Raw genomic sequence first — 17,909 nt, forward strand, 5'->3', positions numbered from 1 at the left:
TGCTCCAATGTTCTGCTAATCCCTTGCGCTTCTGTGCGTGGCGCACGGTCAGGACTGGTATTTCTAACTTTCAACACCATCATATTTTCAGAAGAATATCCGCTGCTTTGAGCCCCAAGGACCAACGTTTTCCCCCGTGAAACTATTCTCGTGCACTTCCCATGAACTTAGCTGACTTTCTCTTATCTCTTACCCATAGACCCCATCACGATTACATGCCACCAAATTGCTGGTACAAGCTCAGCACTAGACAAATCTTTGCTATCGAATATTCGGCTTGCCTCGAACACCTGATACTCCAACGCGTGTCACTGCGTCTCTCGCTCTTTCTTTCTCTTATGAAGAGAACGGGGTGCCGTCGACAGTTCTAGCTTCTACAATAATACAAAAGACGTTTCTTGATCAATCAGTAATATAAAACAGTTAAACTAATTATACTGCCAACCTGGGTATTATTTGCCTATAAGCCGAAGAAGAACATTTCCTGGGACTATTAGATTTGGATGCGTCACTCCTCAACAAATCGTAGTGTCGCGTTCACATTTATACACGATTTATGGCAGATACTAATCGCGCAGATTTAGCTACTAAAAGGCCATGCGAGAAAGCTCTGTCTTCCAAGCCTCTGGCACTGCCTCCGCACCTCTGCCTCACTGGGCTGAGAAGATAACAGTTCCCACCGACCTTCCCAGCCCAGCTCAAAAAACTGCTTCTCCGCTGCTGCTCTTTTGGCATCCCCCCAATGGTGACCAAAGACTCCTACACGCCAGTCAGTCGGCAACACATCCACCCCACCCCTCTCCGGAGAACACAACTCTGAACACCCCCACCTCTGTGTAAGCGCACAGTAGCCTAGCGATGAGCGGCACTAACAGTAATCCTTCTACCCCCCCCCCCCCCCCTGATAGAGCTTAGAATGCACATTGTAAAGTAGGTTGCTTCAACTGGATCATCATAATGTGATTGCACCAACTTGTAAGTCACTCTGCGCATTAAGAGCGTAACTTGCTAAATGACTCTTAAAGTACTAATGTAAATCTAAACATATAACAGCATATCTTCCTTTAACAACCACATCATTCAAACAAGGCATTCCTTACCGGCCCTAGTTTGTTGCACCTTCGACTTTAGAGATAAATTGCAATTCGCTTCAGACCCAGCCACGGCTGACCCCTAAGGAATCTGGCTACCACAGCAGAGCTGAATTATTAATAATTATAACATGCTAGACATCTCTTCTCCGTGCTGCCTTCAAAAGTGGAGGATAGATTGACGTTCACCGTAGCTCTCTATCATCCCCCAGTTGACAAAGACTATCGCTCTCGCAACCTACTCGTCATCTGCCATAAAACTTATGCGCCATCGCACCTCATGCCTACCATCCGCTTCTAATGACTACTCGGCCACACAGCTCGGAGACCCCAACTTGCCATACCCCACAGACAATGCCTACACGAGTCTCTTCCCAGCAACAGCCCGGACAAGCCCACCTTATGGAGAGGCACACCATACTCATTTAGAGCCCATTAAACTCACCATTGACGTAATCTCTATTCCCACATCAAAGTATCTGAATGCCCAGCCCGTCCACCCAATCAATTTAAAAAAACCACCATCATCAACTAACCTTATGAAAAACGCCGCAGCGGGGACTGGAAAGGCAACACGAAAACAGCAGGGCACAGACAGCGGTAGTGCGGCATGACCACACAACACATCGAGCGATCACACACTAATAGCACACACACGACCAACATTACCGCACCTAAATACAAACGTCTTACAACATCGCCGAATTTCTTAGTACTGATTAGCTATGTCGGAGTTCAGTAGAGATAGGCCTGAGGCATCACAGGTTCGTCTTCGTGAAATTCTGTAATGCATACTATTGTCAATGTCTTTGACATATTGGTATACAACTGCCTATCATTCTTGCCTGGAAATCCCCCCTTCAACGAGAAACTTATGCTGCTTGCCTCTGGCATTGGACTCTAAGCTAAGAATTGAAGCTCTGACTCGAAGTAAGGAATCGAAGCAAAAGGCGACCTATTTCTGTCTGTCGTTGGCTTGCATGAAATATAGTTTCCACAATGCCAATCAGCACCGTACAACCAAGCTAAGACTCACCATACTGCTCACATTTCCCAAGCGTCGGCATTGGATGGTGGTAACAGCTCGGCCGCATCAGGACTCTGGCATGACTGACTGAACCACGCTTTCTACGCATCTCTGGCCAGCCTCCCACAGCACGACGATCTTTGGTTTGCGCGAAGCCCAGGCAACCGCATCGCTCTAGCCCCAATGCATCAGTGCCACACTTGTAAATGTCTTGGGCGGAGGAGAGGAATCATAGATAGATAGATAGATAGATAGATAGATAGATAGATAGATAGATAGATAGATAGATAGATAGATAGATAGATAGATAGATAGATAGATAGATAGATCAGGAGAGGAAAGAGGGAGAAGAGCAGACAGGGAGGGTGCGAGAGAGAGCGAGAGAGAAAGAGAGAGCGAGGGAGAGAGTCTCAGACATTGCTTTGTCCTTGACATTCCTCTCCAATCCTTGAACCTCCTGCAGACTGGAGACGTGGGAGTGATGTAACTAACTCCACACCCTCACAACCAACATACAGGGGGAAGGCACAGAGACCAATCAAATCACATTTGGCTGTGGCCCTTACATCATCCATCCGTGGCTCAGTGGTGGCTGGTGTGCGGACATATAAGAATGTCTCATTGTAATGACTGAAATGGAATGAATGGAAAGATATCAAACACCACAAACACATGGATACCATTCCATTCACTACATTCTAGCCATTATTATGAGCCAGTCCTCCTATATCTCCACCCACCAGCCACCACTGCTGTGGCCAAATCCCTAAAATCAGCTGTGGCCGTACTGCAGCCTAACAATCACTTGGGTACAATTTGGATAAAGCYTCCAGAAAAACAAACTAGGACGAACCAGGATGCTTTAACAAAGTGCAATATTTGATATACTGTACAGTGTGTGGTGTGCTGCACTGAAACGTAGAGTTGCGAAGTTGTACTCAATTATGATTTTACCACAGTAAGATACTGTGGAATCTAGATAGATTATTTTAGAAGCTTCTTACTGCATGCGTATCCACCTCCCTCCCTCCGTCCATCCCTCCCATTCATTCTGAGGACTCCTCTAAATGGGGGATGAGTGGGTTATGAAACATTTATGGCCACCAACACGTCTTTCCAAAAAGGTTTCCACATGTATTAAATAAACATGACGGTGTGATAATTATTGGACATCAGGGAGTAGAGACAGAGAATACCYTGGGACAAAAAGAGAATAGTTAGTGACGAGACAGGAGCGAGAACAGTGAGAAACTGTGACAAGAAGGGAGAGAGATCCAGAAAGAAACATAGAGGGGACAGATGTCGAAGTGAGATGTAAAGGGAGATTGAGTTGTAGTGCACACTAATCCTAGTACACACTATCAAGTGTGGACTTCCAACTACACACCACCAAGTGTATACTACCAAGAAGTAGCATAGGAGAGAGGAGGGGAGAAGGCATGTTGTGTTCTACCTGGTTTTCCTCGTGAGTCACCCTCATCTGCTCCTTGAGGACGGAGGTGCGCGCCGCCTCCTCCTTACGTATCATCCTCTCCTTCTTCAGCTCGGGGCTCCAGAAGCTCTTGATGCTGTTGGTGGACGAGCCCAGCTTGCTGTCCTTCAGGTCCAGCTCTCTCCTCAGCAAGTCGTTCTCCCGCTGCATGTCCCGGAGTGTGGCCTGCATCTCCAGCAGCTCCCCCCCACCACCCCGTACCGCCTGCCGCAGCAGGGCAGACGGCACCCCCTGGTGGTGGTGGTGGTGCTGCAGCATGGACAGGGAGCCGAGGTCGCTGTAGGACAGCAGGTCAGTGTGGTGGCCCAGCCCCACCGTGGCGATGTTGGGGCTGCTGCCCATAGCCGTGACACGCCCCCCATACATGGCCCGGTTGGAGGCACGCCCCAGCGTCATGGTGCCCTTGGGGTAGGTGGCGGTGGAGCCCACTCCCTCATGGTCGCTCAGATACATGGGCCCGGATGTGGCGTAGGCAGCGTTTAGAGACTGGATGTTCTCCATGGAGAGCGTCTTGCCCCCTCCACTGCTCCCACCCCCACTACTGGCCCTCCGGTGGCCCAGCCTGGGGGACCTAGGCAGTCGTGGGGACCGTGCAGGGCTGCTCTCGATGTGGCCTACTGCTCGGGCACTGCCGTACATGTCCTGGGTGAGGGAGGTGTGGCCTGGGCTGGCTGGACGCACGCCACAGGGTCCTTACCAGGGGCGCGCTGCAATGATCACAGTGTACCCTCTCTCTGCGAGACACATAGGTGGCTCACTGCATGCCTGTGTGGGTGGAGGGCCTCAACGTTGACAGATCTGTGGAAATGGGAGAAGAATTTGTCATCATAATGACAAGAAATCAGCTGCATATTTTATGTGTTAGATAAAATAAAATAACTTCAAAAGCATATACAAAAAACATTCCTCTCTCTCTCTCACACACACACACACACACACACACACACACACACACACACACACACACACACACACACACACACACACACACACACACACACACTAACCCCCCTGTAGGATTTGGTGGGTGTGGTGTTGTAAAGAGCTGCTCTCCTCCTGTTCACATTGACAGCTGGGTGAGTGAGTCACCAGCCTGTGGCTCTGTGGGTTTATGTTACAGGAAGGGATTCCAATTCTAAGTGAACCCACTGGGAATCACAGCATCACCCTGGTTTCCCCCGGCCCAGGCACTCATCCCAGTCCTATTAGTGCTGACCCAGTCAGAAAGCAGAGAACACCTATCCTACTGTGCATAGTAGTACATAGTATAGCAACTATAGTATCATAAAGGCATAAAACCACGTGCCATGCCCATCTGACACTCCGAGGCAAATGATATTCAACGAGGGGCTATGCGTTCTATGGAAAATAATGAACGCCGTGGAAGGTGTGTTGCTCAAGGAACTGACCTTCCATGGAGTTGCATTATTTTCCAGAGAACGCATAGCCCCTCGTTGAATAGTTTCTTTTATACCATCGCTATTTAACTAGGCAGTTAAGAACAAATTCTTATTTACAATGATGGCCTACCAAAAGCCCTCTCATATAAAAATATAGGACAAAACACACATCACGACAAGCGATACAACACAACACTACATAAAGAGAGACCTAAGACAACAACATAGCAAGGCAGCAGCACATGACAACACAGCATGGTAGCAACACAACATGACAATAACATGGTAGCAACACAACATGGTAGCAGCACAAAACATGGTACAAACATTATTGGGCACAAACAGCGCAAAGGGCAAGAAGGTAGAGACAACAATACATTTGTATTTTATATGTAACCTTTATTTCACTAGCAAAGTCAGTTAAGAACAAATTCTTATTTACAATGACAGCCTATGCCAAATCTGGACGACGCTGGGCCAATTGTCCCCTATGGGACTCCCAATCACGGCCGGATGTGATACAGCCTGGATTCAAACCAGGTACTATAGTGACGCCTCTTGCACTGAGATGCAATGCCTTAGACCGCTGCGCCACTCGGGAGACCCATCACGCAAAGCAGCCACAACTGTCAGTAAGAGTGTAAATGATTGAGTCTTTGAATGAAGAGATTCAGATAAAACTGTCCAGTTTGAGTGTTTGTTGCCGCTTTAACACATTTGCCTCTAGAAATGTGTTCAACATCCACTGAAGAGCTAGCAAGTTGACTAGATAGTAGTTGCCGTGGTAACCAAACAAACAGACTAGTTTAGCTAACCAAACAATCAGTCCTAGCTTGCCATTATGAAAATCGAATTCAACAATGCCAATAATGTTATGAATTTGACTTTTGCTGTCAAAAGCAACTCAAGCATAGAACATGTAAGAATAAACTACAGGCATTGAATTCTACTGTGCGTTATATGGGAAATAATGCACACACTAGAATGCCCCCTTCATGCCAATCAGAAATACGTATTCAACAATGGCATGGTATAATTAAGCAATAAGGCCTGAGGAGGTGTGGTATATGGCCAATATACCATGGCTAAGGGCTGTTCTTCGGCTCGACGCATCACAGAGTGCTAGGATACACGTCTTAGCCGTGGTATGTTGGCGAAATATCAAAAACCCCGAGGTACCTTATTGCTATTATAAACTGGATACCAAAATAATGAGAGCAGTAAAAATAAATGTTTTGTCATGCCCATGGTATACGGTCTGATATACCATGGCTTTCAGCCAATCAGCATTCAGGGCTTGAATCACCCAGTCTATAATAATATATAATACATGTCAATAAGCAGTCACCTTAGTGAGTGACTGGGTATCAGTTAGAGACTACATCCCCCAGAGTTGCGCAAGCTTCCATTTCCTCTTCTGGAGCACTCAGCCGTATGTAATCACTCTTATCCCTCCACACCCCAGGGTCACATTCACTAGACACCAAACGGAAGAAAATGGACTGAAACAGGGAGGGACTACCCTAATCTTGTTGAATAATAAACACTGGTTTTCATTTTCCATTGCAAACTGTTTTGCTACGGTTTGCACTAATGAATAGGAACCAGGGGAAGGCAGAATGCCAGCAAGTGTACCTCATCTTTTGTGCTAAAAATAAAGACAAATGGAGCTTCTGCTGTTGTATTAATGGCACATTATCAAAGGGTAAAACGAATGTATTGTAATTGTCCATCTATAGACCTACATCATACAGCTGTGCTGTCATGGTATAGCTAAGGGCTCTATTCAGTCTCTAACGCTGAAGATCCACTTTATAGCACAATTGACAACTTAAGGCAATGTTCCCGCGGTCACAGAGACTGCGTTCACGGTAAACGCTGCATACGCCGGCTCAATCGGAAATTACCTTTACATTTTTAGGCGGGTCTTCCACGATACTTTGSTGATACGGATTTAATCCAGCCATTTAAATCTATGTTTCAAATTAATTGTAATTCCCACCTAGGAAACAGAGTACAGAGCGGTGTGTGAACGTAATGCTTCCTACTGTAGGCTACTGCTAGTGTTTGCTGGACGCACATTAGCATGCACAGTAGGAGTGTGCATGTGAGCTCAATTCCATGTGGAGTCATTATACACCAGAGTCGTCAAATTTAGCTGAGCGGTTACAGCCTCCAGCATATGGTGTGTGTCCCAAATGGTATTCCCTATATTGTGCACTACTTTTGACCAGAGCCCTATGTGCTCTGGGGTAGCGTAATAATGTGTACATCCACATGTGTGTGTACACTACAGTGTGTTGGTCTGAGTGTGAACATGTAAAATATGCTCAAAACRTCTCCCTCTCTATACTTAGTATTTCTACAAATCCATTCAACTGTTTTTGTTTTACACTGAACAAAAATATACACGCAACATGTAAAGTATTGGTCTCATGTTTCATGACCTGAAATAAAAAATCCCAGAAATGTTCCATATGCTCAGAAAGCTTATTTCTCTTAAATGTTGTGCACAAATTTGTTCAGATCCCTGTTAGTGAGCATTTCTTCTTTGCCAAGATAATCCATCCACCTGACAGGCGTGGCATATCAAGAAGCTGATTAAACAGCATGATCATTACACAGGTGCACCTTCTGCTGAGGAAAATAAAATGCCACTCTAAAATGTAAAGTTTTGTCACAAAACACAATGCCACAGATGTCTCAAGTTTTGAGGGAGCATGAAATTGGTATTCTGACTGCAGGAATGTCCACCAGAGCTGTTGCCAGACAATTKAATGTTCATTTCTCTACCATAAGCTGCCTCCGATGTTGTTTTAGAGAATTTGACAGTACTCCAACCGGCCTCACAACCGCAGACCAGGGGTGTTTCTCAAAATGCATACCACCGTGTTCCGAGCAYGCAAATTGGAGCATGAGACCGTCGGAGCATGAGTCCAAATATGCGARACGGAGCACAGAGGGCACTTCTCGAATGCGTACTCCGTTTGTACAATTTTTTGAAGCATCGATGCAAGCTTCAACGGAAAGTATGCAAAGAAATAGGATGCAACCACTTAAAAAATGAAGAAAATKTTCTTGAAATCATTATTTGAGCTGAAGCGAGAGCAAATACAMTCCTACTTCGGAATGAAATGCTGCCTATTCACATCTCATATGTTGCCTGACTACAATATTGTATATTGATACGTTAATAAATACATGCTGTGTTCATTTTGGCATGGTTACCTGCCTATAACATTTACATTTAAGTCATTTAGCAGACGCTCTTATCCAGAGCGACTTACAAATTGGAAAGTTCATACATATTCATCCTGATCCCCCCGTGGGGAATGAACCCACAACCCTGGCGTTGCAAGCGCCATGCTCTACCAACTGAGCCACACGGGACCATAATACCCACTGTAGTGTGAATAGGTCGCAAGCCCATAATAAGTCAATAGAGCTAACTGGCTAGCTACTACTGTTAGCTAGCCAGATAGCCACAAAGAATTGTTAGCTAGCTACCCACAAAGAATTGACATCTACCTTCGATAACATTGGTTTTAGGTAATTTTTTGCACTTTATACTATCTGGTTTAGCTACATTATTACGATTCACATATAGCTATCTGATAGTTATGAAGTAAAACGTTTGCTTTGTGTATATCTTGTTTCATCTCTATTGCCACTGACCTGGCTAGAAGAAGGAAGGTTCAGTAAATGGGTAAGTCCATAGTAAGTCAATAGGGCTAACTGACTAGTCACAAAGAATTGTTAGCTAGCTAACCCACGAAGAATTGACATCTACTGCACTTGCATAACATTAGTTTTAGGTTATGTTTGGCTAGCTAGATTCACAAGATGCACATAAATCCAGCTGATAATTATGAAACAAAATGTTTGCTTTGTGTATATCTTGTTTGGTCTCTATTGTTGTCATTGTCTTAGCTGGAAGAAAGTTTGGTGAATGGGGAGAAGCAAGTGCTTCTCAAATGTAATGTTTTATYCTTTCTCCACACTCTCGTCCTCACAAGAACATACTCAAGAAAACGTCCTCGGAGAAGGCACTTGGCGCATGAGAGTGCGCAGCACGGTAGTATGCATATTGAGAAAACCCCCAGGTGTATGGCGTCATGTGGCTCAGCGGTTTGCTGATGTCAACATTGTGAACAGAGTGGCTGTGGTGGCTGTGGGTTGTGGTATGTGCAGGCATAAGTTACGGACAACGAACACAATTGCATTTTATCAATGCCAATTGAAACGCATAGAGGTGCCGTGATGAGATCCTGAGGCCCTTTGTGAGGCCCATTTTTTTTAGGTATGTGTTTATCTGTATTCCCAGTCATGTGAAATTCTTATATTAGGGCCTTATGAATTTATTTTAATTGACTGATTTCCTTATATGAACTGTAACTCAGTAAAACCTTTGAAATGATTGCATATTGTGTTTATATATTTCTTCWGTTTAGTTTGCTGATTTTCTGTGAGGAAGTAATGATAATGTACATTTCGTGTACATGTTWGAATATTATTAAGTTTGAGGTATTTTAGGTATCCAAAGTGGTGGTTATGTCTGTATGTAGTCAGATTCTACAACTGAATATGAGAATATGGYTGTGTCCCGGGTAGCACCCTATTCCCTGTGTAGTCCACTACTTTTGACCAGAGCCCTGGTCAGGGGTGATGCCCTATATGGGGAATGGTGAGGCATTTGGGACGTATCCTAAAATACAATTTTACAACAATCAAGCAGCATCATCAGGTTCTAGGTTTTCCAGCACCATCAGTAGTCTTCTAAACACTTTAGTGTCGCACATTTCCAGCAACTTTCCCARAATTCTCTGGTTTTCCAAAAATGCAGGGTTTCTGGGATTTTGGGAAAGTTACTGGAATTTCGCAACACTTAGCCACTCCCAGTAGCACTCTCAGACTCTAGCCAATCATCTTTGAGCCACATGGTGGTTGTATGTAAGTGTTATGTAATGCAATGTTTTTAGATTTTAGATGTGTTATTGTTAGACCACTTATTTTACCTCATGTTATGAGGCTGTGTGTTATACACAGGCTCTTCAGTCTAACATTGTATTTATTTGTCCCAGTGCCAGYCTGTTTGTGCTATCATGCCAACTTAATGGAGTTGGCAAGAGCACAAACAGATCTGGGAACAGACTCATTTTGTTAGGCTCCAGTGTAAAAAAGTGCAATATGTCGAAGAGCATCTTCCATTTTATTCCCTCCCTCCCTCCCTCCCTCCTTCCTTTCTTTCCATTTATTTATAATAAGATTCTATTATCAAGTCAAACATTTAATTGGTTGTAGCTGTTCTTCATGGTCCCTCCCACTGCCCTCTCATTTTGATTTGATTGGTTGTATTATGACGGAGATGACTGAGATGTGGTTGTCCCACCTAGCTATCTTAAGATGAACTGAGAACTTAAGATGAACTGTAAGTCACTCTRGATARGTGTGTCTGCATTTAATTACTCAAATGTAAATGTATTATCAGAATAACTGGGCTGTTTTAAGGGATGGTGTTGTCTGTCTGTCTGTGGTGATAACTGGGCTGTATTCTTCCTTCCTTCCGGGCCACACTTGCATCATCTTCTCAGAAGACATGGTTTCCATGGTGACTGCATTGTCTGGGCTTACAGCGATAAAGCACCTGGGTTGGCAGTCCTCTTACACCACGCTAACTTAAGTTTGAAAAGGCAAGAAAAAAGAGTATTCCTGTGAATTCCGGTGTGGGTGGATAGAGGAAGGAGAAAGGAAATGTGAGAGTGACTACAGATGGTCTGGTCACCTGTACCATTCACTCCTCCCTCCATGCCAGGGTAAGGGTGAGGACAAGATGGCCACTATCTTTACCGGAACCATTATGTGCCTGCCCTACAGCCAGACCTGACTTTGCCTATAGCACTGCACCACCTCTCCCTTTCAGAATCAAATAGGGATGTGATATGGCTGTATGTCTGTCTATGAAGTCCCACAAGGATATTGGAGGTAATGAAAGTATTTTACAGCCTAGTGTTTGGAAATTACAATGACCATAGGACTTGGCAAGACAGCAGAAACAGATCTGGGTCATGGCTAAGCATTTTGGGGACAAGATAGAAATGTTGAAGAAATACCTGTGAGAAATTTTTTATTTTACCGTTATTTTACCAGGTAAGTTGACTGAGAACACGTTCTCATTTGCAGCAACGACCTGGGGAATAGTTACAGGGGAGAGGGGGATGAATGAGCCAATTGTAAACTGGGGATTATTAGGTGACCGTGATGGTTGAGGGCCAGATTGGGAATTTAGCCAAAATACATAAGTAGAGGCAATTACAACAACACGATGACAGTTTTCTGCAACAAGAAGCTTTAAAATGGGATGCGAGTGTTACAAATACAAAATGACAGAGTGAATCAAATGAAATCCWTTGGAAAGGGTGTAATATGTCAGCCTACATCAGCTGAGAGGACTGAAGCAGTTGTATTGGCTAAACAAGTTGCTTTTTCAGCAGTCAGTCCCTCAGAGGCTGTAGCTAATTAAGCTCAAACAAGTTAAACAACATGCATATCAGGAGGCTGGCAATTCTTATCTTCAATTGGCTGCCAATGGCTACAAAGTGTTTGTGAAGTCTGTAGTGGAAATGTTGGAAAAGCATCAAGAACTGCATGTGGCCAGCTGGGTTAAAACTCCAGGTCTCCTGGGTGCAACAAGACTTTGCTATCCCACTGAGCTAAAGCCTATGTCTTCTGTCTGTGAAGCCACATCAACACAGGAGCCTACAATCCTCTCCCATTAAAGCGGCAGGGGTTGTGGCGCTGAATCGACCCAACATCAGTGCTGAATCCAYAAACAGCGTTAGCGCTAACTGCGGTGCTGTCCATGTCGCTGAACCAAGAGTCAAACACATTGCATATATTTGCAKATGCAATCAACAAGCCAGACGATGATAATATTCTTAGCCTAATAAAGGCAGGTGTTATGTGGCAGATAGGCGTAAGCAGCTGTGTTTGCGAGGGCCAAAATAACTATAAGCGAAGGACTGTGCAGAAGAAATTGTCGTCGGAGATTCAGAGATGTGGCACGGRATCGGTCGCACATATAGGCCCTGGGTGTTTCTGTGTAAATAAATAATTTTGGTTTTGGGGCTGTCTACATTTCTATAAGGCCATGTCATTTTCCTTTCATCAACCACGCACAACCTTAGAAAACCTTTATTTTGGTGGCCTTTACTCTTGCCATGATGGAATCGAAATCCACATAAGACCACAGCAGTGTCTCTCTAAATATCATTATAAATCACATAATTACACGCCAATGTGGTATCATTGTTCCAGTCACAAATGGATGTAAATGGTCAATGTTTCAGCCATCATGCATACGGTACCTTAGGCTAGAGTTTGAATACAAACATTCACACCAGGACGTTATTTAAAATTTACTCAAAATCGGCACGACTCGTGCCGCACGAGGTCAGCTGCATAGGCTACAACTGTGCAGAATAATTACGTGGGGCAAATTATGTATATGGTCTACTAAGTAGGCTACATAATATTGAATGACCATCATCAAGCGTTACCATTGACAAGACACCCAACCCCACAATTGAAATCACTCCCCTTGCCTTTCATTATTGGTTGAGAGGATCAGATAGCAGAAAAACGTTTTTCCTAATGGCTGTCACCTTTGTCAGTTAGCCAACATGAAATGTCAATTTCTGAAGGGGGTTCATTAGTTTGAGGGGGGACATGTAGCTGTAGGGTTCTTCTCATATCGCTTTAAAAAAATTGTTGGAACATAAAACGATAATGTTTAGTTGCCTAATATCCTAAATGATATACAGTATCAATAAGATCCAGGTATCAATATTGTAAAATATTTCTAATTCATAATGACAGCATCTGTAAAATGCTTCCCTCTGAATTATTCTAATAAGGAAATATATGACATAATGAAACCCTGGGGCATGACAGACGTTTAATATGTCGAATTGTCAGTGTCATGCCCGTGATATTTCGTGTTTCTCGGGACTATATACATTTTATCTAAATGCAATGTGATAATGTATGACAGTTAGCCACTAGATGTATAAAACCGTATACATTACAGAGCACTGGGCCCTATTAAGATAAAATACGATTCTAACGCCCTCGAAATCCTTTATATTGAAAATTAAATAGACATATATGCAATTCTTTCGCCTTTCCTGGACACCCATTCTACTCGAAATGAGCCGACAAACAAATTAGATTTTCACCCGGATCGAATGAGTGAAATGGGCCTATATATGATAAAAACAGTGACTACAAATTACCTTGCCTACCGTACGTTTTTCCCATGCATGGATCTACTATACAATCCAACGAAAGGATTGGGAGTGATGTTTTACGCACACATCGAAAACCCTTCACTATTTACACATTTACTGAGTCAGTACTGCTCTATATCATACATATCAGGATTGATCTTGAATAAATCAAATAGAAATGTACCTTTTTCTACAGTTAATTCCTCTCCATCACCTTTCAGAGACAGCAACTCCATTCACACCAGTCTAGCATCCTGCGCTGTCATTGGGCAGCGGACACGCGCTCTCTCTCGCTACCTACTACAGAGCAGCACAGTCTGATTTAAAGGGACAGTCAAAAGAGAGCAGAGTATTGAACCATCGAAACGTGACTGTGTAATCCCAAAATAGAAATCWAATTTTTCAACTCACAAATGTATCAGACTTAATCATTAACCTCCCTGCTTTTTATGGTCACCATCCTCACGGGTGTAATATGGGGGGTGTAGGTTTAACAACTTATTTAGTTAGTTGAGGAATTGTTTGGTAACTGGCTGGTGCAGTTTGCCAACCCCCTCCACCTCTAGTCTAATTTCACAGCCACTGTGCYATCAATCACCATTATGCACCATTAACTACTGTGTTCAACAGAGATTACAGTTCATCCAGGCTTGTCATCCCCTATAACTCTTATCATTTGTGTGCTGATTTTATGACCTTTTCTAAATGTGTCTCATGCAAAATAGTCTGTGCTGATTGGTTGAAGCATCTCAGGCCCATTTTATGCTCAGCTCATAGCATTGAGAGTGCTCTGATTGGCTTGGCTGCCTTTTACTTTCCAAATGGCACCCTATTCCCTATATAGTGCACTATTCCCTACTGTATATAGTGCACTAAAAGTAGTGCATGCACTACTTTTAGTGCGCTATATAGGGAATAGTGGGGCTCAGTGGGGAGGTGTAGGGAGTATCCTCATTTCWGGAAAATGCCTCTGGACGTAGGATAATCTTTTGTTCTTGAATGGAATRAACCCATGTCCCTTGGGGGGAAACTTTTCAGTTGTACTGGGAATGGATGGAGTTTGGATGAAGACAGATGTTTACCACCTACTGTAGCAGGGAGACCAGAGGGAGAGAAAATAGAACAGAAGAGAGCGATGCAGTGAAGAACAGGAATCTTCTCAAAGCAAGCCATACCTGAAGCAGATAGAATTGTTCGGATAGGATTATCTTTTYATTGTATTTACATTTTWCATTTTAGTCATTTAGCAGACGCTCTTATCCAGAACGACTTACAGTTTTCTCATGAATAGACTAAGGTGGACAACCACATCTCCGATAGCTAGGTGGGACAACCACATCTCCAGATAGCTAGGTGGGACAACCACATCTTCAGATAGCTAGGTGGGACAACACATCTCCAGATAGCTAGGTGGGACAACCACATCTTCAGATAGCTAGGTGGGAACACATCTCAGAAACTAGGTGGGACAACCACATCTTCAGATAGCTAGGTGGGAAACCACATCTCCAGATAGTAGGTGGGACAACCACATCTCCAGATAGTTAGGTGGGACAACCACATCTTCAGATAGCTAGGTGGAACAACCACATCTTCAGGCTAGGTGGCGACAACCACATCTCAGATAGCAGGTGGGACAACCCATCTCATGATACCTAGGTGGGACAACCACACTTCAAGATAGCTAGGTGGGACAACCACATCTTCAGATAGTAGGTGGGGACAACCACATCTCCAGATGCTAGGTGGGAAACCACATCTTCCAGATAGCTAGGTGGGACAACCACATCTTCAGATAGCTAGGTGGGACAACCACATCTCCAGATAGCTAGGTGGGACAACACATCTTCAGATAAGCTAGGTGGGACAACCACATCTTCAGATACTAGGTGGGACAACACATCTCAGATAGCTAGGTGGACAACACATCTTCAGATAGCTAGGTGGGACAACCACACTCTCAGATAGCTAGGTGGGACAACCACATCTTCAGATAGCTAGGTGGGACAACCACATCTCAGATAGCTAGGTGGGACAACCACATCTCCAGATAGCTAGGTGGACACACATCTTCAGATAGCTAGGTGGGAAACCACATCTTCAGATAGCTAGTGGGACAACCACATCTCAGATAGCTAGGTGGGACAACCATCTCCAGATAGCTAGGTGGGACAACCACATCTTCAGATAGCTAGGTGGGACAACCACATCTCCAGATAGCTAGGTGGGACAACCACATCTCCAGATAGCTAGGTGGACACACACATCTTCATTAGCTAGGGTGGCAACCAATCTCCAGATAGCTAGGTGGGACACAACCACATCTTCCACATCTCAGATAGCTAGGTGGGACAACCACATCTTCAGATAGCTAGGTGGGACAACCACATCTCTCAGATAGCTAGGTGGGACAACCACATCTCCAGATAGTTAGGTGGGACAACACATCTCCAGATAGCTAGGTGGGACAACCACATCTCCAGATAGCTAGGTGGGACAACACATCTCCAGATAGCTAGGTGGGACAACCACATCTCAGATAGCTAGTGGGACACCACATCTTCAGATAGCTGGTGGGACAACCACATCTCCAGATAGCTAGGTGGGACAACCACATCTCCAGATAGCTAGGTGGGACAACCACATCTTCAGATAGCTAGGTGGGACAACCACATCTCCAGATAGCTAGGTGGGACAACCACATCTCCAGATAGCTAGGTGGGACAACCAAATCTCAAGATAGCTAGGTGGGACAACCACATCTCCAGATAGCTAGGTGGGACAACCACATCTTCAGATAGCTAGGTGGGACAACCACATCTTCAGATAGCTAGGTGGGACAACCACATCTCAGATAGCTAGGTGGACAACCACTTCTCAGATACTAGGTGGGACAACCACATCTCCAGATAGCTAGGTGGGACAACCACATCTCCAGATAGCTAGGTGGAAACCACATCTTCAGATAGCTAGGTGGGACACCACTCTCCAGATAGCTAGGTGGGACAACCAAATCTCCAGATAGCTAGGTGGGACAACCACATCTCATAGCTAGGTGGGACAACCACATCTTCAGATAGCTAGGTGGGACAACCACATCTCCAGATAGCTAGGTGGAGAACCACATTTTCAGATAGCTAGGTGGGACAACCACATCTTCAGATACTAGGTGGGACAACCACATTGATAGCTAGGGGAACATCTCCAGATAGCTAGTGGAACAACACATCTTCAGATAGCTAGGTGGGACAAATTTCAGATAGCTAGGTGGGACAACCACATCTCAGAATAGCGGTGGGACAACCACATCTCCAGATAGCTAGGTGGCATCTTCAAATAGCTAGGTGGACAACCACATCTTCAGATAGCTAGGTGGGACAACCACATCTTCCAGATAGCTAGGTGGACAACACATCTTCAGATAGCTAGGTGGACAACACATCTAGAGATAGCTAGGTGGGACAACACACTCAGATAGCTAGGTGGGACAACCACATTTTCAGATAGCTAGGTGGGACAACCACATCTCCAGATAGCTAGGTGGGACAACACATCTTCAGATAGCTAGGTGGGACAACCACATCTTCAAATAGCTAGGTGGGACAACCACATCTCCAGATAGCTAGGTGGGAAACCACATCTCCGATAGCTAGGTGGGACAACCACATCTTCAGATAGCTAGGTGGGACAACCACATCTCCAGATAGCTAGGTGGGACAACCACATCTCCAGATAGCTAGGTGGGACAACCACATCTCAGATAGCTAGGTGGGACAACCACATCTCCTGATAGCTAGGTGGGACAACCACATCTTCAGATAGCTAGGTGGGACAACCACATCTCAGATACCTAGGTGGGACAACCACATCTTCAGATAGCTAGGTGGGAACAATTTCAGATAGCTAGGTGGGACCACATCTCCAGATAGCTAGTGGGACCAATCTCCAGATAGCTAGGTGGGACAACCACATCTATGATAGCTAGGTGGGACAACCACATCTTCAGATAGCTAGGTGGGACAACCACATCTCCAGATAGCTAGGTGGGACAACCACATCTTCAGATAGCTAGGTGGGACCACACAATCTTTCAGATAGCTAGGTGGGACAACCACATCTTCAGATACTAGGTGGGACAACCACATCTTCAGATAGCTAGGTGGGACAACCACATCTTCAGATAGCTAGGTGGGACAACCACATCTCCAGATGCTAGGTGGGACAACCACATCTCCAGATAGCTAGGTGGACAACACATCTTCAGATAGCTAGGTGGGACAACCACATCTCTCAGATAGCTAGGTGGGACAACACATCTCACATCTCCAGATAGCTAGGTGGGACAACACATCTTCAGATAGCTAGGTGGGACAACCACATCTCCAGATAGCTAGGTGGGACAACCACATCTCCAGATAGCTAGGTGGGCAACCACATCTCCAGATAGCTAGGTGGGACAACCACATCTTCAGATAGCTAGGTGGGACACACATCTCCAATAGCTAGGTGGGACAACCACATCTCCAGATAGCTAGGTGGGACAACCACATCTCCAGATAGCTAGGTGGGACAACCACATCTCCGATAGCTAGGTGGGACAACCACATCTTCAGA

General features: G+C 44.8%; 1 pseudogene; it reads right to left on the reverse strand.

The window, feature by feature from the left end:
- Positions 1–3,466: 3,466 nt before the first annotated feature.
- On the reverse strand, positions 3,467–13,563 carry LOC111970728 (ERC protein 2 pseudogene; annotated as a pseudogene).
- Positions 13,564–17,909: the final 4,346 nt, after the last annotated feature.

The sequence above is a fragment of the Salvelinus sp. IW2-2015 genome, linkage group LG11 (assembly GCF_002910315.2).
Source record: "Salvelinus sp. IW2-2015 linkage group LG11, ASM291031v2, whole genome shotgun sequence".
In the NCBI taxonomy this organism is placed as follows: domain Eukaryota; kingdom Metazoa; phylum Chordata; class Actinopteri; order Salmoniformes; family Salmonidae; genus Salvelinus; species Salvelinus sp. IW2-2015.